Below are 27,261 nucleotides of genomic sequence, written 5' to 3' on the forward strand. Positions count from 1 at the left end.
CAACACACTATACTGACAGGACAGACCAACACACTATACTGACAGATAACACACTATACTGACAGACCAACACACTATACTGACAGGACAGACCAACACACTATACTGACAGACCAACACACTATACTGACAGGACAAACCAACACACTATACTGACAGACCAACACACTATACTGACAGTACCAACACACTATATTGACAGACAGACAACCAACACTATACAGACAGGACAGACCAACACACTATACTTGACAGACCAACACACTATACTGACAGACCAACACACTATACTGACAGGACAACACACTATACTGACAGACCACACACTATACTGACAGACCAGACCAACACACTATACTGACAGGACAGACCACACTATACTGACAGGACAGACCAACACACTATACTGACAGACCAACACACTATACTAAGACCAACACACTATACTACAGGACAGACCAACACACTATACTGACAGACCAACACACTATACTGACAGGACAACACACTATACTGACAGACCAACACACTATACTGACAGGACAGACCAACACACTATACTGACAGACCAACACACTATACCGACAGGACAGACAACACACTATACTGACAGACCAACACACTATACTGACAGACCAACACACTATACTACAGGACAGACCAACACACTACACTGACAGGACAGACCAACACACTATACTGACAGACCAACACAATATACTGACGGACAGACCAACACACTATACTGACGACAGACCAACACACTATACAGACAGGACAAAACACACTATACTGACAGACCAACCACATACTGACAGACCAACACACTATACTGACAGACCAACACACTATACTGACAGGACAGACCAACACACTATACTGACAGACCAACACACTATACTGACAGACCAACACACTATACTGACAGACCAACACACTATACTGACAGGACAGACCAACACACTATACTGACAGAAAGACAGACCAACACACTATACTGACAGGACAGACCAACACACTATACTGACAGGACAGACCAACACTCAACTGACAGACCAACACACTATACTGACAGACAGACCAACACACTATACTGACAGACCAACACACTATACTGACAGACCAACACACTATATTGACAGACCAACACACTATACTGACAGGACAGACCAACACACTATACTGACAGACCAACACACTATACTGACAGACCAACACACTATACTGGCAGACCAACACACTATACTGACAGAACAACCAACACACTATACTGACAGGACAGACCAACACACTATACTGACAGGACAGACCAACACACTATACTGACAGACCAACACACTATACTGACAGGACAGACCAACACACTATACTGACAGAACAACACACTATACTGACAGACCAACACACTATACTGACGAAGACCAACACACTATACAGGACGACCAACCCTATACTGACAGGACAGACCAACACACTATACTGGACAGACCAACACACTATACTGACAGACCAACACACTATACTGACAGGACAGACCAACACACTATACTGACAGACAACACACTATACTGACAGACCAACACACTATACTGACAGACCAACACACCATACTGACAGGACAGACCAACACACTATACTGACAGGACAGACCAACACACTATACTAAGGACAGACCAACACACTATACTGACAGACCAAACACTATACTGACAGGACAGACCAACACACTATACTGACAGGACAGACCAACACACTATAACTGACAGGACAGACCAACACACTATATTGACAGACCAACACAATATACTGACAGGGACAGACCAACACACTATACTGACAGACCAACACACTATACTGACAGGACAACACACATACTGACAACCAAACACATACTGACAGACCAACACACTATACTGGGACAGACCAACACACTATACTAGGACAGACCAACACACACTGACAGACCAACACACTATACTGACAGGACAGACCAACACACTATACTGACAGACCAACACACTACACTGACAGGACAGACCAACACACTATACTGACAGTACCAACACACTATACTGACAGGACAGACCAACACACTATACTGACAGACCAACACACTATACTAGGACAGACCAACACACTATACTGACAGACCAACACACTATACTGACAGGACAACACACCATACTGACAGACCAACACACTATACTGACAGACCAACACACTATACTGACAGGACAGACCAACACACTATACTGACAGACCAACACACTATACTGAGACAGACCAACACACTATACTGACAGACCAACACACTATACTGACAGGACAGACCAACACACTATACTGACAGACCAACACACTATACTGACAGGACAGACCAACACACTATACTGACAGACCAACACACTATACTGACAGGACCAACACACTATACTGACAGGACAGAACAACACACTATACTGACAGACCAACACACTATACTGACAGGACAGACCAACACACTATACTGACAGACCAACACACTATACTGACAGACCAACACACTATACTGACAGGACAGACCAACACACTATACTGGACAGACCAACACACTATACTGGACAGACCAACACACTATACTGACAGACCAACACACTATACTGACAGACCAACACACTATACTGACAGACCAACACACTATACTGACAGACCAACACACTATACTGACAGACCAACACACTATACTGACAGGACAGACCAACACACTATACTGACAGACCAAACACACTATATTGACAGGACAGACCAACACAATATACTGACAGACCAACACACTATACTGACAGCAACCAACACACTATACTGACAGACCAACACACTATACTGACAGGACAGACCCAACACACTATACTGACAGACCAACACACTATACTAGACAGACCAACACACTATACTGACAGACCAACACACTATACTGACAGGACAGACCAACACACTATACTGACAGACCAACACACTATACTGACAGACCCAACACACTATACTGACAGGACAGACCAACACACTATACTGACAGGACAGACCAACACACTATACTGACAGAAACATAACTGACAGACCAACACACTATACCGACAGGACAGACCAACACACTATACTGACAGACCAACACACTATACTGACAGACAACACACTATACTGACAAACAGACCAACACACCATACTGACAGGACAGACCAACACACTATACTAGACAGACCAACACACTATACTGACAGACCAACACACTATACTGACAGACCAACACACTATACTGACGACAGACCAACACACTATACTGAAGACAGACCAACACACTATACTGACAGACACCTGACAGACCAACACACTATACTGACAGGACAGACCAACACACTATACTCGGACAGACCAAACACACTATACTCGGACAGACCAACACACTATACTGACAGACCAACACACTATACTGACAGACCAACACACTATACTGACAGGACAGACCAACACACTATACTGACAGACCAAACACACTATACTGACAGACCAACACACTATACTGACAGGACAGACAAAACACTATACTACAGGACAGACCAACACACTATACTGACAGGACAGACCAACACACTATACTACGGACAGACCAACACAAGACAGACCAACACACTATACTGACAGGACAGACCAACACACTATACTGACGGACAGACCAACACACTACACTGACAGGACAGACCAACACACTATACTGACAGACCAACACACTATACTGACAGGACAGACCAACACACATACTGACAGACAACAACGACAGACCAACACACTATACTGACAGAACAACACACTATACTGACAGACCAACACACTATACTGACAGACCAGACACACTATACTAGACAGACCAACACACTATACTGACAGGACAGACCAACACACTATACTAAGGACAGACCAACACACTATACTGGCAGGACAGACCAACACACTATACTGACAGACAAACACACTATACTGACAGGACAGACCAAACACACTATACTGACAGACCAACACACTATACTGACAGGACAGACCAACACACTATACTGACAGACCAACACACTATACTGACAGACCAACACACTATACTGACAGGACAGACCAAACACTATACTGACAGACCAACACACTATACTGACAGGACAGCAACACACTATACTGACAGACCAACACACTATACTGACAGGACCAACACACTATACTGACAGGACAGACCAACACACTATACTGCAGGACAGACCAACACACTATACTGACAGACCAACACACATATACTGACAGACCAACACACTATACTGGCAGGACAGACCAACACACTATACTGACAGACCAACACACTATACTACAGGACAGACCAACACACTATACTGACAGACCAACACAATATACCGACAGGACAGACCAACACACTATACTGACAGACCAACACACATACTGACAGATCGACAGACCAACACACTATACTGACAGACCAACACACTATACTGACAGACCAACACCTATACTGACAGGACAGACCAACACACTATACTGACAGACCAAACACACTATACTGACAGGCCAACACACTATACTGACAGACCAACACACTATACTGACAGGACAGACCAACACACTATACTGACAGACCAACACACTATACTGACAGACCAACACACTATACTGACAGACCAACACACTATACTGACAGGACAGACCAACACACTATACTGACAGACCAACACACTATACTGACAGACCAACACACTATACTGACAGGACAGACCAACACACTATACTGACAGGACAGACCAACACACTATACTGACAGACCAACACACTATACTGACAGACCAACACACTATACTGACAGACCAACACACTATACAGACAGGACAGACCAACACACTATACTGACAGACCAACACACTATACTGACAGAACAACACACTATATTGACAGACCAACACACTATACTGACAGGACAGACCAACACACTATACTGACAGGACCAGACCAACACACTATACTGACAGGACAGACCAACACACATACTGACAGGACAGACCAACACACTATACTGACAGACCAACACACTATACTGCAGGACAGACCAACACACTATACTGACAGACCAACACACTATACTGACAGACCAACACACTATACTGACAGGACAACACACTATACTGACAGACCAACACACTATACTGACAGGACAGACCAACACACTATACCGACAGGACAGACTAACACACTATACTGACAGGACAGACCAACACACTATACTGACAGACAGACCAACACACTATACTGGGACAGACCAACACACTATACTGAGGGAACAGACCAACACAATATACTGACAGGGCAGACCAACACACTATACAATAAGGACAGACCAACACACTATACTGACAGACCAACACAATATACTGACAGGACAAACAACACACTATACTGACAGACCAACACACTATACTGACAGGACAATACACTATACTGACAGACCAACACACTATACTGACAGGACAGACCAACACACTATACTGACAGACCAACACCCTATACTGACAGGACAGACCAACACACTATACTGACAGACCAACACACTATACTGACAGGACAGACCAACACACTATACTGACAGACCAACACACTATACTGACAGGACAACCAACACACTATACTGACAGACCAACACACTATACTGACAGACCAACACACTATACTACAGGACAGACCAACACACTATACTGACGACAGACCAACACACTATACTGACAGGACAGACCAACACACTATACTGACAGACCAACACACTATACTGACAGACCAACACACTATACTCACAGGACAGACCAACACCACTATACTGACAGGACAGACCAACACACTATACTCGACAGACCAACACACTATACTGACAGACCAACACACATACTGACAGACCAACACACTATGCTGACAGACCAACTACACTATACTACAGGACAGACCAACACCTATACTGACAGACCAACACACTATACTGACAGGACAGACCAACACACTATACTGAGACAGACCAACACACTATATTGACAGGACAGACCAACACACTATACTGACAGACCAACACACTATACTGAGCAGACCAACACACTATACTGACAGACCAACACACTATACTGACAGGACAGACCAACACACTATACTGGACAGACCAACACACTATACTGACAGGACAGACCAACACACTATACTGACAGACCAACACACTACACTGACAGGACAGACCAACACACAATACTGACAGGACAGACCAACACACTATACTGACAGGACAGACCAACACACTATACTGACAGACCAACACACTATACTGACAGACCAACACACTATACTACAGACCAACACACTAGTTACTGACAGACCAACACACTACACTGACAGCACAGACCAACACACTATACTGACAGGACAGACCAACACACTATACTGACAGGACAGACCAACACACTATACCGACAGACCAACACACTATACTGACAGACCAACACACTATACTGACAGACCAACACACTAACTGACAGGACAGACCAACACACTATACTGACAGACCAACACAATATACTGACAGACCAACACACTATACTGACAGACCAACACACTATACTGACAGGACAGACCAACACACTATACTGACAGGACAGACCAACACACTATACTGACAGGACAGACCAACACACTATAACTGACAGACCAACACACTATACTGACAGACCAACACACTATACTGACAGGACAGACCAACACACTACTGACAGGACAGACCAACACACTATACTGACAGAATCCAACACACTATACTGACAGGACAGACCAACACACTATACTGACAGACCAAACACACTATACTGGACAGACCAACACACTATACTGACAGACCAACACACTATACTGACAGACCAACACACTATACTACAGGACAGACCAACACGCTATACTGACAGACCCACACTCTACGACAGACCAACACACTATACTGACAGAAGCTAACACTCTACTGACAGACCAACACACTATACTGACAGACAACACACTATACTGACAGACCAACACACTATACTGACAGCGACCAACACACTATACTGACAGACCAACACACTATACTGACAGACCAACACTATACTGACAGGACAGACCAACACACTATACTGACAGACCAACACACTATACTGACAGGACAGACCAACACACTATACTGACAACAACACACTATCTGACGACAGACCAACACACTATACTGACAGACCAAACACTATACTGCGACAGACCAACACACTATACTGACAGACCAACACACTATACTGACAGACCAACACACTATACTGACAGGACAGACCAACACACTATACTACGGACAGACCAAACACTATACTGACAGGACAGACCAACACACAACTGACAGACCAACACACTTACTGACAGACCAACACACTATACTGACAGGACAGACCAACAACTATACTGAGCAGACAGACCAACACACTATACTGACAGACAGACCAACACACTATACTGACAGACCAACACACTATACTGACAGACAACACACTAATGACAGACCAACACACTATACTGACAGACAGACCAACACACTATACTGACAGACCAACACACTATACTGACAGGACAGACCAACACACTATACTGACAGACCAACACACTATACTGACAGGACAGACCAACACACTATACTGACAGACCAACACACTATACTGACAGACCAACACACTATACTAGGACAGACCAACACACTATACTGACAGGACAGACCAACACACTATACTGACAGACCAACACACTACTGACAGACCAACACACTATACCGACAGGACCAACACACTATACTGACAGACCAACACACTATACTGACAGGGGGCCAACACACTATACTGACAGGACAGACCAATACACTATACTGACAGACCAACACACTATACTGACAGGACAGACCAGCACTCTATGCTGACAGACCAACACACTATACTGACAGACCGCTTACACTATACTGACAGGACAGACCAACACACTATACTGACAGACCAACACACTATACTGACAGACCAACACACTATACTGACAGCAACACACTATACTGACAGACCAACACACTATACTGACAGACCAACACACTATACTGACAGACCAACACACTATACTGACAGGACAGACCAACACACTATACTGACAGACCAACACACTATACTGACAGGACAGACCAACACACTATACTGACAGACCAACACACTATACTGACAGACCAACACACTATACTGACAGACCAACACACTATACTGACAGGACAGACCAACACACTATACTGACAGACCAACACACTATACTGACAGACCAAACACACTACACAGGACAGACCAACACACTATACTGACAGGACAGACCAACACACTATACTGACAGACCAACACACTATACTGACAGACCAACACACTATACGACAGACCAACACACTATACTGCAGGACAGACCAACACACTATACTGACAGGACAGACCAACACACTATACTGACAGACCAACACACTATACTGACAGACCAAACACTATACTGGACAGACCAACACACTATACTAGACAGACCAACACACTATACTGACAGGACAGACCAACACACTATACTAGACAGACCAACACACTATACCGACAGACCAACACACTATACTACGACAGACCAACACACTATACTGACAGGACAGACCAACACACTATACTGACAGACCAACACACTATACGACAGACCAACACACTATACGACAGACCAACACACTATACTGACAGGACAGACCAACACACTATACTGACAGACCAACACACTATACTGACAGACCAACACACTAACTGACAGACCAACACACTATACTACAGACCAACACACTATACTGACAGACCCAACACACTATACTGACGTATGGTTCAGAGGAGTTTGACTGCTTGTTTGATCCTCTGTCCCTCCTCCTTTCCTCTGTCCCCGTTTCTCTCTCCCTCCTTTCCTCTGTTCTACTGTTCCTCTCTTCCTCCTTTCCTCTCTCCCTCTGTTTCTCTCTCCCTCCATTTCTCTCTCCCTCATTTTTCTCTCTCCCTCCTTTCCTCTGTTCTACTGTCTCTCCCTCTGTTTCTCTCCCTCATTTTCTCTCCCTCCTTTCCTCTGTCCTCTCCTTTCTCTGCTTTCCTCCTCCTTTCTCTGTCCCTCTCCTTTCCTCTGTCCCTCTCCTTTCCTCTGTCCCTCTCCTTTCCTCTGTCCCTCTCCTTTCCTCTGTCCCTCTGTTTCTCCCTCCTTTCCTCTCTGTCAGGGTTTCAGTGTGTCCACTGACAGGGTCCATGTATTCAAGCCTGTATCAGTGCAGGCCATCGGTGAGTACACCGTTTTAGGTCTTCACCTTTCAATATGCTGTTTATTGGTATGTTTGCACCGTGTTAGCTAGTGTTTTCTGATATATCTTGATTAGTTTACCATTTACCATCTAAATGTCCCACCAATGATCTTAATTTCTCTTTCTCTCCTCCTCCACCCCTCTCTCTCCTCCCTCCACCCCTGCTCTCTTCTCTCTCTCTCTCTCCCTCCACCCCTCTCTCTCTCCCTCCACCCCCTCTCTCTTCCCTCCCCCCCTCTCTCCTCCCTCCACCCTTCTCTCTCCTCCCTCCACTCCTCTCTCTCCTCCCTCCACCCCTCTCTCTCCTCCCTCCTCTTCTCCTCCGCCCCCTCTCTCCTCCCTCCACCCCTCTCTCTTTTCCCTCCACCCTTCGCTCTCTCTCTCTCTCCTCCCTCCACCCCTCTCTCTCCTCCCTCCACCCCTCTCTCTCGCTCTCTCTCTCTTCCCTCCACCCCCCTCTCTCTTCCCTCCACCCCCTCTCTCTTCCCTCCACCCCTCTCTCTTTCTTTCTTTCTCCCTCTCTTCTCCCACCACCCCTCTCTCTTTATATTCTCTCCTCCACCCACTCTCTCTCCCCTACCAGGTCTGCTCTGCAGTCGCTCCACAGCGTGTGAGGTAGCTCGTTGTCATAACTACTTCCCCCGGCAGCCTGTTCCTGACCTGGGTCAGCTACTACCAGAGTCGGGTCTCCTCTGACCAATCACGCATCAACGAGTGGGAACGCCATGCAGGACGTTCAATCACATCATGCCCGACGGTCCCGTGCTCTTCTCTGACGGTGAGTGTCACAGACAGCCTCCCATAACGTGTTGGACTGGTTCAAGTTTATTTTCCAACATGTGTTATTAATAAATTGGATATCTGAATCACTGATTATAGATTAAAAAACAGATGCCCAGTAAAATAAAGAGTGGGTGTTTCTCAATATGCAGATTACCGTGCCCAGAGTGCATTCTCCCAGGACGTTCTCTTAATTACTGGACACTCTTGGGAGGACGAGAGTGGGAAAATGCAGAAAACATTTGAGAAGCATCTTCCAGCCAGGACAATGGCAACAATAGAGATGAAACAAGATATACTCAAAGCAAATGTTTTACTTCATAATAATCCGCTAGCAATATGTGACTCATATTAATGTAGCTAGTCAGCTAGTTAAACAGACAAAAATGACCTAAAAATAATGTTACGCAAGGTAGATGTAAATTCTTTGTGGGTAGCTAGCTAGCTAACAGTAGTAGCTAGCTAGCTAACAGTTGTAGCTAGCTAGCTAACAGTTGTAGCTAGCTAGCTAACAGTTTTAGCCTTAGCCAGTTAGCCCTATTGACTTACTATGGGCTTACGATCTACGCAAACATGCCAAAATTAACACAGAATGTATTTATTTATTAGTGTATCACGATAACATATTGTAGTCAGAAAACATGAGATGAATGGGCATGTTTTGGTCATATTTCTGTGCATTCCGTTGAAGCTTGCATTGATGCATGCTTCAAAATATGTACAAACGGAGTAGGCATCCGAGAAGTCCACTCCGTGCTCCGTTTCGCATACTTTCATTTGGACTCATACTCCGACCCTCCCGTTCTCCAATTTACGTGCTCGGAGCACGGTAGTATGCGTTTTGAGAAACACCCAGTGTGTAGTGACATGTATGTTTACATGTTTATTGAGCTTCACAGCACCAGGAGTCTTCCCAGAATGCTTTGCACAGAGCTCATCTTTAAGCTTGGGACCTAAGGACTAACTCTGTCATGAGCCCAGTCTGCTGGGCTTGTGATTATAGTCTCATTTGAATGAATCAAGATTAGAGGGGAGTGTTTTAACATCATCAGTTCTGTTTCTATGGACCAAAGAGAACCTTCTAGAAATAGTCAGAGAGATAGATGGAGGACTCATCATGGATATAACCCGTTTTAACTTGGCCATTGCCATTAAGGGCTTCTACCATTTAAAAGTAGACAACTGGCTGGGGGATTCCTATGAGTTGGGAGTAATCAGCCAATGAAGAAGGGAAATGTACTACTTTAAAATGGAGATGGCCTCAATGCTGCCACAAACACTATAATGGCACACATACAAAGATGAGTCCTCTATCTATCTCTATGGCCTGTTGTTCACACGCCTATCTGCCCTCTCATTGGCTAGAATGGTCCCACCTGATCTTGCCTCCTTCCTCCTGCCTTCCATCTTTGTGGACATATATTTCCATTGTTAGAGCCAGTCACTCGACTATCTTGTCAATATAATAGACAATATTTGTTATAGTTAAAATCTCACATAGTGGTGCTGGAAATTGGAGAACAGGTAGAACTGGAGGGGAAGGGGTAGAGGGGGAGGGGGAGGGGTTATGAAAGATGGATGGATGGAAGGAGGAATGAAAGGGTCAGCGTCTTGTTTTGAAGTCAAGGAGGAGGGTGATCTCACACAAACACTTATCAAATGTATTTATGAAGCCCTTTTTACATCAGATGTCACAAAATGCTGAACAGAAACCCAGCCTAAAACCCCAAACAGCAAGCAATAAAGATGTAGAAGCACAGTGGCTAGGAAAAACTCCCTAGAAAGGCAGGAACCTAGGAAGAAACCTAGAGGAACCAGGCACTGAGGGGTGGCCAGTCCTCTTCTGGCTGTGCCGGGTGAAGATAACAGTACATGGACATTTAAGGCCAGGTTGTTCTTCAAGATGTTCATAGATGACCAGCAGGGTCAAATAATAATCACAATGTTTGTAGAGGGTGCAACAGGTCAGCAACTCAGGAGTAAATGTCAGGAGAGGATCCGGGACAAGGTAAGAGGTCAGGGTTCCATAGCCACAGGCAAAACAGCAGAAACTGGATCAGCAGCACGACAAGGTGGACTGGGGAAAGCCAGGAGTCATCAGGCCAGGTAGGTATGGTCCTAGGGGGAGAGAGGGAGAGAGAATACTTAAGTTCAGATAGGACATACTGACCCTAGCCCCCTGGCACATAGACTATTACAGCATAGATACTGGAGGCTGAGACAGGAGGGTCAGGAGACACTGTGGCCCTGTCCGACAATACCCCTGACAGGGCCAACCAGGCAGGATATAACTTCACTCACTTTGCCAAAGCACAGCCCCCACACCACTAGAGGGATATCAACAGACCACCAACTTACTACCTTGAGACAAGGCTGAGTATAGCCCACGAATATCTCGTCCACCGCACGAGCCCGACGGGACGCAAAAACGGACCGGAAAATCACGTCAGTGACTCAACCCACTCAAGTCAAGTATCGTGAAAAAAGCCTGGCACGATGGGTGGACCCCTCCTAGGCACTGCATTGAAGAGCACCAGTAAGCCAGTGACTCAGCCCTCCTAGGCACTGCATTGAAGAGCACCAGTAAGCCAGTGACTCAGCCCCCATAATAAGTTCAGAGGCAGAGAATCCCAGTGGAGAGAGGGGAACCGGCTAGGAAGAGACAGCAAGGGCGGTTCGTTGCTCCAGTGCCTTGCCGTTCAGCTTCACACTCCTGGGCCAGACTACATTACATCATAGCACCTACTGAAGAGATGAGTCTTCAATATAGACTTAAAGGTTGAGACCGAGTCTGCGTCTCTCACATGGATAGGCAGACCATTCCATAAAAATAGATCTCTATAGGAGAAAGCCCTGCCTCCAGCTGTTTTTAGGTTGATTTTCTAGCGACAGTAAGGAGGACTGCGTTTTGTGACCGTAGCGTGCGTGTAGGTATATGCGCAGGACCTAATCGGAGAGATAGGTAGGAGCAAGCCCATTTAATGCTTTGTAGGTTAGCAGTAAAACCTTGAGAAAAGAAAAACTTTGACTGGCGCCGCGTGTTTCCAGGCCGACTGAAAGAGAGAGGATGGAGGCGTCTGATCAACACTGCGTCTGAGAGAGATTATGATGCAGAAAGACCTGGAGAATGTCACCTGCAAAGAGGTGTGTGTGTGTGTGTGTGTGTGTGCATAACATACTCTCTTAGTTGTCGTATTCTGGTAGTAGCGTGTTGGAAATGCATGTCTTGTGTGTGTGTGTTTAACCTGTGTGCTCTGTCGTGTGTGTGTGTGTTTAACCTGTGTGCTCTGTCGTGTGTGTGTGTCTGTCTGTCTGTCTGTCTGTCTGTCTGTCTGTCTGTCTGTCTGTCTGTCTGTCTGTCTGTCTGTCTGTCTGTCTGTCTGTCTGTCTGTCTGTCTGTCTGTGTGTGTTTAACCTGTGTGTTCTGTCTGTGTGTGTGTGTGTGTGTGTGTGTGTGTGTGTGTGTGTGTGTGTGTGTGTGTGTGTGTGTGTGTGTGTGTGTGTTTAACCTGTGTGTTCTGTTCTAGATCCGCACAGAGCTGGAGGTGCACATGGTGTGTAACCTGTGTGAGTTTAAGGAGTACATAGACAATGAGATGATCCTGATCCTGGGTCAGATGGACAGTCCCACTGAGATATTCAACCATGTTTACCTGGTAGGTCCGTCTGTCTGGCTCTCTGGCTCGTCTGTCTGGCTCTCTGCTCGTCTGTCTGGCTCGTCTGTCTGGCTCTCTGGCTCGTCTGTCTGGCTCTCTGTCCGTCTGTTGGCTCTCTGCTCGTCTGTCTGGCTCGTCTGTCTGGCTCTCTGGCTCGTCTGTCTGGCTCTCTGTCCGTCTGTCTGGCCTCTGGCACGCTCTCTGCTCGCTGTTGGCTCTCTGGCACGTCGCGGCTCTCTGGCTCGTCTGTCTGGCGTCTGTCTGGCTCTCTGGCTCGTCTGTCTGGCTCGTCTGTCTGGCTCGCTGTCTGGCTCGTCTGTCTGGCTCTCTGTCCGTCTGTCTGGCCTCTGGCGTCTGTCTGGCTCGTCTCTCTGGCTCTCTGGCTCGTCTGTCTGGCTCGTCTGTTGGCTCTCTGGCTCGTCTGTCTGGCTCGTCTGTCTGGCTCTCTGGCTCGTCTGTCTGGCTCTCTGGCTCGTCTGTCTGGCTCTCTGTCTGGCTCTCTGGCTCGCTGTCTGGCTTCTGTCTCGTCTGTCTGGCTCTCTGTCTGTCTGTCTGGCTCTCTGGCACGCTCTCTGGCCGTCTGTCTGGCTCTCTGGCTCGTCTGTCTGGCTCGTCTGTCTGGCTCTCTGGCTCGTCTCTCTGGCTCTCTGGCTCGTCTGTCTGTCTGGCTCTCATATATTTTGGTTTCCCTCCAGGGCTCTGAGTGGAACGCATCCAATCTGGAGGAGTTGCAGGACAGTGGGTAAGGCATGCTCTGGAGAACTACTACTCCCATACTGCACTGCTCAACATAAATTCTATTTAGCTCTACTTTGCCTACACATCTATACTGACAACCTGTCCACCTTTCTCTCCACCCCCCCTCCTCCCCCCAGTGTGATGTATATTCTGAACGTGACAAGGGAGATCGACAACTTCTTCCCAGGTGTGTTTGAATACCATAACATCCGTGTGTATGATGAGGAGGCTACAGACCTGCTAGCCTACTGGAACGACACCTACAAGTTCATCTCCAGAGCCAAGTGAGTCACTACCGGACTGGCCGACTGACTCTGGTCTGTGTGGACTCTCTACACTTTCTCTCTCTCTACACGTTCTCTCTCTCTACACTCCTTTCCCTCTCGCTCTACATTCCTTTCCCTCTCGCTCTACACTCCTTTCCCTCTCGCTCTACACTCCTCTCTCTCGCTCGCTCTACACTCCTCTCTCGCTCGCTCTACACTCCTCTCTCGCTCTACTCCTCTCTCGCTCTACACTCCTCTCTGTCTCTCGCTCTACGCTCCTCTCTCGCTGTACACTCCTCTCTCGCTCAGCTCTACATTCCTGTCTCTCGCTCTACACTCCTCTCTCGCTCTACACTCCTCTCTGTCTCTCGCTCTACACTCCTCTCTCTCGCTCTACACTCCTCTCTCTCTCTCGCTCTACATTCCTCTCTCTCTCTCGCTCTACACTCCTCTCTCTCGCTCGCTCTACATTCCTCTCTGTCTCTCGCTCTACGCTCCTCTCTCGCTCTACACTCCTCTCTCTCGCTCGCTCTACATTCCTCTCTGTCTCTCGCTCTACGCTCCTCTCTCGCTCTACACTCCTCTCCCTCTACTCTCTCCCTCTCTCGCTACTCTCTCTCGGTCTCTGTTCTCCTACGTCAGTCCCTTAACCAGTTGTAGGGTGTGTTAAAGAACATCCGTCTGTGCCTCTGTAGGAAAGCGGGAGCTAAGTGTCTGGTGCACTGTAAGATGGGTGTGAGTCGCTCTGCGTCCACAGTGATAGCCTACGCTATGAAGGAGTATGGCTGGGACCTGGAGAGGGCATTTGACCATGTTAAGGAGCAACGTGCCGTCACCAAACCTAACCCCTCCTTCATGAGACAGCTAGAGGAGTACCAGGGCATACTGCTGGCCAGGTACATACATACACACACACACACACACACACTCTTCATTAGACTGCTCTCACAGTTACAACACAATAACCTACACCACAGTAAAGACATTCTATGTCGATACGTTAGTCGTGCCGTGAGAAATAGATTTGTGTTTGTGCCACACACACACACGCAAACACACACACACACAAACTCTGGTGGGAATTAGTGGAGTCAATTCAATTTAAGGGCTTTACTGGCATGGGAAACATATGTTAACATTGCCAAAGCAAGTGAAGTAGATAATAAACACAAGTGAAATAAAGAATAAAAATGAACCATAAACATGACATTCCAAAAGAATAAAGACCATTTGAAATGTCATATTATCTATATATACAGTGTTGTAACTGTTTAAAGTACAAAAGGGAAAATAAATAAACATAAATATGGGTTGTATTTACAATGGTGTTTGTTCTTCACTGGTTGCCCTTTTCTCGTGGCAACAGGTCACAAATATTGCTGCTGTGATTGCACACTGTGGTATTTCACCCAGTAGATATGGGAGTTTATCAAAATTGGGTTTATTTTCGAATTCTTTGTGGATCTGTGTAATCTGAGGGAAATATGTGTCTCTAATATGGTCATACATTTGGCAGGAGGTTAGGAAGTGCAGCTCAGTTTCCACCTCATTTTGTGGGCAGTGTGCACATAGCCTGTCTTCTCTTGAGAGCCATGTCTGCCTACGGCGGCCTTTCTCAATAGCAAGGCTATGCTCACTGAGTCTGTACATAGTCAAAGCTTTCCTTAATTTTGGGTCAGTCACAGTGGTCAGGTATTCTGCCGCTGTGTACTCTCTGTTTAGGGCCAAATAGCATTCTAGTTTGCTCTGGTTTTTGGGAATTCTGTCCAATTTGTCAAATAATTATCTTTTGTTTTCTCATTATTTGGTTGGGTCTAATTGTGTTGCTGTCCTGGGGCTATGTGGGGTCTGTTTGTGTTTGTAGAACAGAGCCCCAGAACCAGCTTGCTTAGGGGCTCTTCTCCAGGTTCATCTCTCTGTAGGTGATGTCTTTGTTATGGAAGGTTTGGGAATCGCTTCCTTTTAGGTGGTTGTAGAATTTAACGGCTCTTTTCTGGATTTTGATAATTAGCGGGTATCGGCCTAATTCTACTCTGCATGGAGTATTTGGTGTTTTACGTTGTACACTGGGGATATTTTTTCAGAATTCTGCATGCAGAGTCTCAATTTGTTGTTTGTCCCATTTTGTGAATTCTTGGTTGGTGAGCGGACCCCAGACCTCACAACTATAAAGGGCAATGGGTTCTATAACTGATTCAAGTATTTTTAGCCAGATCCTAATTGGTATGTTGAATTTTATGTTCCTTTTGATGGCGTAGAAGGCCCTTCTTGCTTTGTCTCTCAGATCGTTCACAGCTTTGTGGAAGTTACCTGTGGCGCTGATGTTTAGGCCGAGGTATGTATAGTTTGTGTGCTCTAGGGCATCGGTGTCTGGATGGAATTTGTATTTGGGGTCCTGGCGACTGGACCTTTTTTGGAACACCATTATTTTGGTCTAGGAAGAGGGAATGCAACACCCTGCTACAACTCAACTCCCGTGGTGTGAAAGAGGTATGGGACTGTAGGTGCGAGTAAGGATGACAAAGGCAGAGAGTGGTACCGTTTACAAGGAATTTATTCCATCACACGGTATTTTTGGGGAAAAGGGGCTGAACGGAACCAAAGCAAAGAAAGTAAATGTCAAAGCCCTTCTCCTACCTTACCTGCCTACCCACTACTTACCTAACTAGCACCACCTGGTGCACTAACCAAAATAGAGGGGATGGTCCGCCCAGGTCTTACCTAGTGTGCATAGACAGAGTATATACTACGGGTATATGTATGCCCAGGTCTTACCTAGTGTACATAGACAGAGTATATACTACGGGTATATGTATGCCCAGGTCTTACCTAGTGTACATAGACAGAGTATATACTACGGGTATATGTATGCCCAGGTCTTACCTAGTGTACATAGACAGAGTATATACTACGGGTATATGTATGCCCAGGTCTTACCTAGTGTACATAGACAGAGTATATACTACGGGTATATGTATGCCCAGGTCTTACCTAGTGTACATAGACAGAGTATATACTACGGGTATATGTATGCCCAGGTCTTACCTAGTGTACATAGACAGAGTATATACTACGGGTATATGTATGCCCAGGTCTTACCTAGTGTACATAGACAGAGTATATACTACGGGTATATGTATGCCCAGGTCTTACCTAGTGTGCATAGACAGAGTATATACTACGGGTATATGTATGCCCAGGTCTTACCTAGTGTGCATAGACAGAGTATATACTACGGGTATATGTATGCCCAGGTCTTACCTAGTGTGCATAGACAGAGTATATACTACGGGTATATGTATGCCCAGGTCTTACCTAGTGTACATAGACAGAGTATATACTACGGGTATATGTATGCCCAGGTCTTACCTAGTGTACATAGACAGAGTATATACTACGGGTATATGTATGCCCGGGTCTTACCTAGTGTACATAGACAGAGTATATACTACGGGTATATGTATGCCCAGGTCTTACCTAGTGTACATAGACAGAGTATATACTACGGGTATATGTATGCCCAGGTCTTACCTAGTGTACATAGACAGAGTATATACTACGGGTATATGTATGCCCAGGTCTTACCTAGTGTACATAGACAGAGTATATACTACGGGTATATGTATGCCCAGGTCTTACCTAGTGTGCATAGACAGAGTATATACTACGGGTATATGTATGCCCAGGTCTTACCTAGTGTACATAGACAGAGTATATACTACGGGTATATGTATGCCCAGGTCTTACCTAGTGTACATAGACAGAGTATATACTACGGGTATATGTATGCCCAGGTCTTACCTAGTGTACATAGACAGAGTATATACTACGGGTATATGTATGCCCAGGTCTTACCTAGTGTACATAGACAGAGTATATACTACGGGTATATGTATGCCCAGGTCTTACCTAGTGTACATAGACAGAGTATATACTACGGGTATATGTATGCCCAGGTCTTACCTAGTGTACATAGACAGAGTATATACTACGGGTATATGTATGCCCAGGTCTTACCTAGTGTACATAGACAGAGTATATATTACGGGTATATGTATGCCCAGGTCTTACCTAGTGTACATAGACAGAGTATATACTACGGGTATATGTATGCCCAGGTCTTACCTAGTGTACATAGACAGAGTATATACTACGGGTATATGTATGCCCAGGTCTTACCTAGTGTACATAGACAGAGTATATACTACGGGTATATGTATGCCCGCGAGGCCTCTTGCCTAAAGCGTTCCCAAGGTGCCTTCCCCTTCCCCTGGGAACAAAACAGAATAGAAACGTAAGTACACAATATCAATAATCAGACACACTGCGTTGTAAGGGCACACGCATACCTCAGATCAGCGGCTACAAAAATACTTCACAAAAACCAACACAGGACACACTCATCTAACAACAACCAACACATATCCCACGGTAGTTATTGGGGTCAAATTTGTTTTCGCGGATTGTGGATTGCGGTGATCAGTGTTTGGTTCCAAATATTGGGGAAGATGCCAGAGTTAAGGATGTTAGAGTTTAAGTATAGCCAATTGGAATTTGTTGTCTGTATATTTTATAATTTCATTGAAGATACCATCAACACCACAGGCCTTTTTGGGTTGGAGGGTTTGTATTTTGTCCTGTAGTTCATTCAAGGTAATTGGAGAATCCAGTGGGTTCTGGTAGACTTTAATAGTTGATTCTAAGATTTGTATTTGATCATGTATATGTTTTTGCTGTTTGTTCTTTGTTATAGAGTCAAAAAGATTGGAGAAGTGGTTTATCCAGACATCTCCATTTTGGATAGATAACTCTTCATGTTTGTTTAGAGTTTTCCAATGTTCCCAGAAGTGGTTAGATTCTATGGATTCTTCAGTTACATTGAGCTGATTTCTGACGTGCTGTTCCTTCTTTTTCCGTACTGTATTTCTGTATTGTTTTAGTGATTCACCATAGTGAAGGTGTAGACTCAGGTTTTTGGGGTCTCGATGTTTTTGGTTGGACAGGTTTCTCAATTTCCTTAAGGTTTTTGCATTCTTCATCAAACCATTTGTCATTGTTGTTAATTTTCTTTAGTTTATTATTTGAGATTTTTAGATTTGCTAGGGAAGCTGAGAGGTCAAATATACTGTTTAGATTTTCTACTGCCAAGTTTACACCTTCACTATTACAGTGGAACGTTTTGTCCAGGAAGTTGTCTAAAAGGGATTGAATTTGTTGTTGCCTAATTGTTTTTTGGGACGTTTCCACACTACATTCCTTCCATCTATAGCATTTCTTAATATTACTCAGTTCCTTTGGCTTTGATGCCTCATGACTGAGTATTGCTCTGTTCAAGTAGACTGTGATTTTGCTGTGGTCTGATAGGGATGTCAGTGGACTGACTGTGAACGCTCTGAGAAACTCTGGGTTGAGGTCAGTGATAAAGTAGTCTACAGTACTACTGCCAAGAGATGAGCAATAGGTGTACCTACCATAGGAGTTCCCTCGAAGCCTACCATTGATTATGTACATACCCAGCGTGTGACAGAGCTGCAGGAAGTTGTGACCCGTTTTTGTTGGTTATGTTGTCATAGTTGTGCCTAGGGGGGCACATGGGGGAGGGAATGCTGTCACCTCCAGGTAGGTGTTTGTCCCCCTGTGTGCTGAGGCTGTCAGGTTCTTGACCGGTTCTGGCATTTAGATCGCCACAGACTAGTACATGTCCCTGGGCGTAGAAATGATTGATTTGAAGCTGTCTTTATTAAAGTATGGGGATTCTAGTGGGGGCGATATAGGTAGCACACTACATCTCCTAGCCAATGAGCAGCCAGTCTCCCTGTCCTCAGGAATGTCTGCTATGTAGCCTGCTATGTAGCCTGCTATGTAGCCTGCTATGTAGCCTACTATGTAGTCTGCTATGTAGCTGGATAGAGGAACCTACTAGCATTGACTAACATATCTCTCTTCTTCCTCTTGTTCTGCCACTTCTACCTTTTTCTTTCACCCACAGTAAGCAGAGGCACAACAAGCTGTGGCGTTCCCACTCGGACAGCGACCTATCAGAGCACCACGAGCCGCTGTGTAAGCCCGCCCGCCAACCCCACACCGTGGGCCGCCCGACCCCTGTAACCAGGGCAACAGTCCCGCCGTACCTACCCTGCAGGAGCTGTTGCAGCCGCTGGAAACTCCCTCCGACACAGAGCAGGTGGTGCGGTCCGTCTCTGAGTGTGGGAACCCCTCTAGTGCAGGGAAGGTGGTATGGTCCAGTAGCCAGCCCAATACCACAGTTAACCAGGAAAATAAACTGAACACTAACCAGGAGACTAGGACTGAAGCTCAGTTGACCTCCACAACTAGGGACCAGTCAGCTGCTACTGGGGACCAGTCAGTAGGGTCCAGTCAGTAGGGTTCAGTCAGTAGGGTCCAGTCAGTAGGCAGTGGGGTCTAGTCAGTACGCAGTGGGGTCCAGTCAGTGGGGTCCAGTCAGTGGGGTCCAGTCAGTAGGCAGTGGGGTCCAGTCAGTAGGGTCCAGTCAGTAGGCAGTAGGGTCCAGTCAGTAGGGTCCAGTCAGTAGGGTCCAGTCAGTAGGCAGTGGGGTCCAGTCAGTAGGCAGTAGGGTCCAGTCAGTAGGGTCCAGTCAGTAGGGTCCAGTCAGTAGGCAGTGGGGTCCAGTCAGTAGGCAGTGGGGTCCAGTCAGTAGGGTCCAGTCAGTAGGGTCCAGTCAGTAGGCAGTAGGGTCCAGTCAGTAGGGTCCAGTCAGTAGGCAGTGGGGTCCAGTCAGTAGGCAGTGGGGTCCAGTCAGTAGGGTCCAGTCAGTAGGCAGTAGGGTCCAGTCAGTAGGGTCCAGTCAGTAGGGTCCAGTCAGTAGGGTCCAGTCAGTAGGGTCCAGTCAGTAGGCAGTGGGGTCCAGTCAGTAAGCAGTGGGGTCCAGTCAGTAGGGTCCAGTCAGTAGGCAGTAGGGTCCAGTCAGTAGGGTCCAGTCTGTAGGCAGTGGGGTCCAGTCAGTGGGGTCCAGTCAGTGGGGTCCAGTCAGTAGGGTCCAGTCAGTAGGCAGTGGGGTCCAGTCAGTGGGGTCCAGTCAGTGGGGTCCAGTCAGTAGGGTCCAGTCAGTAGGGTCCAGTCAGTGGGGTCCAGTCAGTAGGGTCCAGTCAGTAAGCAGTGGGGTCCAGTCAGTGGGGTCCAGTCAGTGGGGTCCAGTCAGTAGGGTCCAGTCAGTAGGCAGTGGGGTCCAGTCAGTAGGGTCCAGTCAGTAGGCAGTGGGGTCCAGTCAGTAGGGTCCAGTCAGTAGGGTCCAGTCAGTAGGCAGTGGGGTCCAGTCAGTAGGGTCCAGTCAGTGGGGTCCAGTCAGTAGGGTCCAGTCAGTAAGCAGTGGGGTCCAGTCAGTAGGGTCCAGTCAGTGGGGTCCAGTCAGTGGGGTCCAGTCAGTAGGGTCCAGTCAGTAGGCAGTGAGGTCCAGTCAGTAGGGTCCAGTCAGTAGGCAGTGGGGTCCAGTCAGTAGGGTCCAGTCAGTAGGGTCCAGTCAGTAGGGTCCAGTCAGTAGGCAGTGGGGTCCAGTCAGTAGGGTCCAGTCAGTAGGCAGTGGGGTCCAGTCAGTAGGGTCCAGTCAGTAGGGTCCAGTCAGTAGGCAGTGGGGTCCAGTCAGTAGGGTCCAGTCAGTAAGCAGTGGGGTCCAGTCAGTAGGGTCTAGGCAGTAGGGTCTAGGCAGTGGGGTCCAGTCAGTAGGGTCCAGTCAGTAGGGTCCAGTCAGTAGGCAGTGGGGTCCAGTCAGTGGGCTCCAGTCAGTAGGGTCCAGTCAGTAGGGTCCAGTCAGTAGGGTCCAGTCAGTGGGGTCCAGTCAGTAGGGTCCAGTCAGTAGGCAGTGGGGTCCAGTCCTCCCATACTGTTGACCAGAAGCCTTCAGCAACAGCTAGTACTAGTCCCTCCACTGGTTCTCAGGGGGAGTCCCGAGGGTTGGATCCCCCAGACAGTGCTCCCCTGGCTGGGTCTGTGTGTCTTCCGTCCCCCCCTCTGTCCAACGGCCTGTGTGACTCTGAGGACCCCTCGACCCAGTCTCTACCCTGGCTGCGGGCAGCCACCATGGTGCCTGGTGTTTCCACCGTGGCAGAGACTGTGGCGGTCGGGCGCCCTGACCTGCCCCCCTCCCTTCACCACCTCCCCCTCTCCCCTACCCCCTCCAGCGCAGATGAGACTCCAAAAGCCAAGGAGCCGTCCTCCAACTTGCCTGATGCCAAAGTCCCGCCAGTCACAGGTGCCTGAGTTGTTGTTGAGGACCCCGGTAATAAGCACACAAACAGCAGGATCCCAAGAGCAGTACGCACCAGTGCCTTATGAGAAACTAGACCGTGGACAGTTCAGGACCCCAACAACCCTCCAGTAGTGAGGTGCTCATCAGCCAGCCCAGTGCCCCCCCTCAGGACTCTGTCGCAGAGGGGTCCCTGGCTCTCAGCACAGACCACATCAACTTCTTCAGCGCCAGAGAGAAGTTCCAGGGCCTGACTCAGGATGGGAGGACCCTCTGCTTTTCTGATCAGGCACTGCAGCAGACTCCTCAGCCCATTCCAAGGGCTCCAGGACAGGAGGAGGAGGACCCCTCTGCTGAGGCGACGGAGGAGGAGGTCGAGAAGAGGAAGAGGGTGACACTATTTGTATTTATTTTACAAGGTTAGTCTCAAAGAGATTAACAATCTATTTTCCAAGAGAGACCTGGCCAAAATAGCAGCACACCAAGTTTCAGACAACATTAAAATCAAAGCAGTTTAAAAACATCCATTTACACATTGAACAGGCAATAATTATTTGGGGAGGTGTGATGCATTCTGGGGTGAAAACAGCACCCCACTTTGTCCACCATAGTTTAGACTTTAGCTTTGAACTCATTCAAGGAGACAAGCTCCTGCAATTCCATGTCCTTTTTATAGTTTGTTGAAAGCGGAGGGGAACTGGAACGCTTTTTTTACCCAGTTCTTTACGGGAATTATTTTAATTTCATGTAACCTTTATTTTATCATGGAGTCATACTGAAACCAAGGTCTCTTTTTTTTACAGATCAGCCCTGAATTACAGAAATTACAGAAAATACAAACATCAAAATATAAATCCAAAAGTCAAGCAGAAAGAAAAACACGGTCATAAAAAAATGAACATATTCATCAGTAATAAGGTCCTCAATCAGCTGTCTGAATTACCCAAGAGGCACATACGTCTCGTGTCTGAGCCGTTGAATTGCGACTCCACTTTGTCTCTGTACTGACGTTTTGCCTGTTTGATTGCCTTACGGAGGGAATAGCTACACTGTAGCCATATTCCCAGTCATCTTGCCGTGGTTTCATTCTGACATCACCAGGCAGTCCATCAGTTAATAGACCAATAACAGCACATTTTCAGGGTTTCCCCCTCCACTCCCAGACAGTCTGATCATTTCCCTTTGATAAGAAACAAATTGTTTATTTTTAATAATTTAATTGAAAATGATCACAGTAAGGTTTTTCCGGTACTTTTGTATACTTTTTAGCCAGTTGTTCTGAAAGTAGCGCTCACGAGCCAAAAGTGGTCCCCGACAATTGCATACTACGTCACATACAGTATGTGCACCATGTCATCCATCGCGCTCTCTCGCTGTGGTGTACACGGAGCCGTTAAACCCACCCTGCAACCTCATTGGATAACGCTAGCAGGCCTCTTGCAAGCTGTCAATCAAAAAAGGAGGGGCTGGAGCTCATTGGCTAGAACTTTAATTGCTAGGGGGGTGGCCTACGTGGGGAGAAAATGTAGGAAAAATGGCGCAGCACAGCTTCAAGAAAACAGTCGCTTTCAAACTAGGGATTTCGTGGCTAATTGAGGTAAGACAGTAATTCTGCTCATAGATTATGCAGCAGACCTACACATCAGCCCAAAGTGTGAGTTTGAAAAAATACTTTCTTAGGTCGCCAAAGTACCAGAGGATGTCTAATTGTTACCCATAAATGATTTGATATTGAGATAAAAGTGGCTGCATTGGACCTTTTTAAAGTTGCAAAATGCAGAATTCGCTCTGCCATTTCCTGGTTGATAAAATTCTAATAATTCCCATTATATTTGACAAAACAAGCAGGAGTGTAGAGTCATTGTACCATCTAAACTGTTGTAAAATATTGTATTTTCAGCTGTTTGAAGCTAGTGTACAAAACTGAAAGTAAAAGATGCAAAAACTAACCTTAAGAACGGGAAGCATAGAAATTGAGCACAGAACAGATCTACCACTTAGACTTGCTTTCAATGAGTGACAGATCTATAACACACATTTCTATGTGAATTTGGTCAGGTCGCCCCAAAAAAAGATACATATTGCAGCTTAAGAAAATTAACTTGCGAACTTTGAAAATAAAATGATCTTTGTAAATTAACTTTAGTTACCAACTTTGCAATGTGAAGACTACTTCTATATTTTATTCTTATTTTGTTTTTCTTCTCTTTTCTCAGGAGAGCATTGTCTCTGTTCACCTCATAGTCACAGAACTGGAGTCCTTGAGGCACACTGTGGCCGCTTCCCCGGGTCCTTCCAGCCAACCAGAGTCTACAAGCCTCTCCCAGGACCAGGACATGCGTCAGTCAAACCAGGAAGTAGAGGAGAAAGTTGCAAAGTCACAGCAGGAAGTGAAGGCTGTCAAATAGGAAGTGAAGGACAAAGCAAAAGAGATGAAAGCTGTCTCCCACTCTCCTCCCGTCCCTCTCTCTGGTGATTGGGCAATGGGCTCTGTGCGCCACGTAACCAGACACCTGGAGCAGCGAATGAGGCAGGAGCATGACTCCCCCTCCCCAACTCCCCTGTCCCTCCCACTCACCCACTCACCCCCTCCCACCACCCTACCCCTATCACCCCTCACCACACTTCCCTCTGCTATGCCCCCCTGTCCTCCATGGACTTCCTTTGTCTGGAGGGGATGACTGAGTTCGAGTCGGGCACAGACTGGGGTAGCCTCCCGGGACGAGGACGCGGTGACATCATGAAGGAGACGCGGGAGATGGGGGTGTTCCTTCGCCAGTAGAGCGAGGGTGGACCCATGGTGCCCAAGTGTGTGGGCCATCTGTGGGGGGAAGGTGTGGAGGCGAGGCAGAAGGGCAGCGACCGGCAGAGAGCCAAAGAGGTAGAGGCCCGGATTCGCCAGGCTGGACTGACCCTGCCCTCCCTGATGAAGCGCTCTGCCTCATTGGCTAAACTGGGCTGTCTAGAGTTGTCGGCCAATGACCTGAGTGGCTGGGATCTTAGCCCTACCGCTCCCGCGATGCCCACCGTGGAACCCCTCCTTTGGTAGCAGCTGACGAGTCCTCCAAGAAACGGAGGGTGCTATCCCACAATGCCCCCTGTCTGACTACTTCTGTCTCAACCAGCAGGGCCGAGTCCCTCAGGACCGGAGTGGAGGGGCCTTGTAAGTGTGGACACACCCCCCTCAGAACACTTGCATTCTCCTCCGTCTAATCAGGGCTGGCAGAGGGGGAAAGTTCCTGACGCTGGTCACGCCCCTTCGCCAATGCCCTACCTGATGTCCGTGGCAACACGACAGCAGTATGGAAGGACACCCCCCCCCACGTAGGCTGAAAAAATGGACTGTCAGCACCCTCTACCACACTATGTGACCCTCACACTGTTCTTTGTATGTGTGTGTGAGCGTGAGACACAGAAAGTGATGAATGTGTGTATGCCATAACTGTTTAATTTCTACTGTATTTCTATCTGGATCTATGTGAAAACAAGCCCAGCCACTTTCCTGAGCCTCTACCTCCTTTGCTTGCCTTTTAATTCAAAACTCTGATAGGTCTACAATATGGCTGCCTTCCCTAAGAACATAGGATGAATAGGTGGATCCATCACTATTGTGCTTAATGCTAACACAAAGCTTATCTCTTCAGGGCCCGTATCCACAAAGTGTCTCAGAGCAGGGGCGGAATGGCCCTGGACTTTGATCCAGACCGGCCCACCAGAACCGGCCCCCGTATCCTCCACCACGGCCGGACTGATAATGCTCGCATGTACACACATGACCTGCCCCTAATATAACCACCTAGCTACACCACAACCCCTAATACAACCACCTAGCTACATCACAACCCCTAATACAACCACCTAGCTACATCACAACCCCTAATACAACCACCTAGCTACATCAAAACCCCTAATACAACCCCCTAGCTACATCACAACCCCTAATACAACCACCTAGCTACATCACAACCCCTAATACAACCACCTAGCTACACCACAACCCCTAATACAACCACCTAGCTACATCACAACCCCTAATACAACCACCTAGCTACATCACAACCCCTAATACAACCCCCTAGCTACATCACAACCCCCTAATACAACCACCTAGCTACATCACAACCCCTAATACAACCACCTAGCTAC

General features: G+C 47.0%; 1 pseudogene; it reads left to right on the forward strand.

Moving 5' to 3' along the window:
• The first annotated feature begins 10,201 nt into the window (after window positions 1-10,201).
• Window positions 10,202-27,026, forward strand: LOC123732501 (protein phosphatase Slingshot homolog 2-like; annotated as a pseudogene).
• The last annotated feature ends 235 nt before the right edge of the window (window positions 27,027-27,261 follow it).

This window comes from Salmo salar, unplaced genomic scaffold (assembly GCF_905237065.1).
Source record: "Salmo salar unplaced genomic scaffold, Ssal_v3.1, whole genome shotgun sequence".
NCBI lineage: Eukaryota > Metazoa > Chordata > Actinopteri > Salmoniformes > Salmonidae > Salmo > Salmo salar.